The following is a 1372-nucleotide window of genomic DNA, read 5'->3' on the forward strand; positions in this document are numbered from 1 at the left end:
TTTCTGTAGAACAATATTGTCAACATCCAGCTCGTGGATCCAAATAAAAATCCAGGTTCATTCCGTTTCCCAAACTCTTCTTGTTTATTGAATACACAGCATGGTAATGTTGAGGCAATACTAACTCTGAGGTTTCCAGACACCAGTTCATAGAATTAAACATAATTTCTCCAGCCCAACCCCCACCCTCTCACGTAGTCCGTGTAAACAATTTCACTTTGTTATGGGAACCGTCTGCTTCTTCTCCACACCTGCCGCAGTGTCCTTGGAATGGTTTCAGGCTCTCGTGGTCTTCAGCGGAATCATAGAGGTTTCATTTCTCCATCTTAATCAATTCTAAAGAAAAACCTCCCTCCTCCTTACTCTAATCGCAAGTTGAAACGAAGAGGCACGTAGCTGCTGAAGTTTCATTCTTGACAAATATGCTTTTGAACAATAGGTTTGCACATGAGAATTAAGTTGGTTGGCTGAGAGAAAGGACAGTGATCTTCTGGTAATGAGTAGCAGTAGCAGTAGCAGTAGCAACAGCACTTAGACATATAGTATCTACTGCCCCATAATGTTTTACAACATTTTTGGGGTTGTTTACCGAGTCAGCATATTGTCCCCAACAATCTGGTTCATCATTTTACTGACATCAGAAGGATGGAAGGCCGGGTCAAGCTTCAACCTGTCAGGATCGAACTCCTGGCTGTGGGCAGAGTTAGAGTACTTTAAGATGTTATTCCAGAGGTGTCCAAACTTGGCAAATTAAAAACTTGTGGACTTCTACTCCCAGAATTCGTCAGCCAATCAGCCAGACAAATCTTAAAGTTTGCAGGGCTGGGCACAAATGTGTTATCCCACACTGTTACAAGAATCAGTCCTCTCCACAACAGTCTGGTTCATTGTTTAGGAAGAACAACTTGTGTTCTGCAATGAATGGCAGCTTTTGCGAAGGACCCAGACTTTCACAATGGGAAAGAGTGCTTAGTAAATTGTATAATGAGAGATATTTAGCAGCTTCGGATATTGCAAATGGATCCTTAGGAAGCTTAACTTACTTTAATAAGAGAGCCCATCACAGATGTTGCAGTACAAAGTGACAGGAAAGATAATCAACCTCCAGGCTGTCAGTCTTGAGCAGTGAGCCCCAAATATGGCAATTGTCCAAGGGCAAAAGGAGCCCCTAATGCAGAGCCACTCCGTATTGGCAGGGTTCAGTTTTAGACTTATGCTCCCCCTCCAGACCTCAACTGCATTCCAGGCACTGGGAAAAGGCAAACCACAGCATTGCTTAACTCATGAAGGATGACCTCCCCCAGCAGTTTCATGTAGGTGTTAAACAGCAGCAGAGAAAGAAGCAAAGGCCAGGGGTCAGATCTCTCTCCCC

The sequence above is a fragment of the Protobothrops mucrosquamatus genome, unplaced genomic scaffold, assembly GCF_001527695.2.
Source record: "Protobothrops mucrosquamatus isolate PMUCROS unplaced genomic scaffold, P.Mucros_1.0 scaffold3318, whole genome shotgun sequence".
Taxonomy (NCBI): Eukaryota; Metazoa; Chordata; class Lepidosauria; order Squamata; family Viperidae; genus Protobothrops; species Protobothrops mucrosquamatus.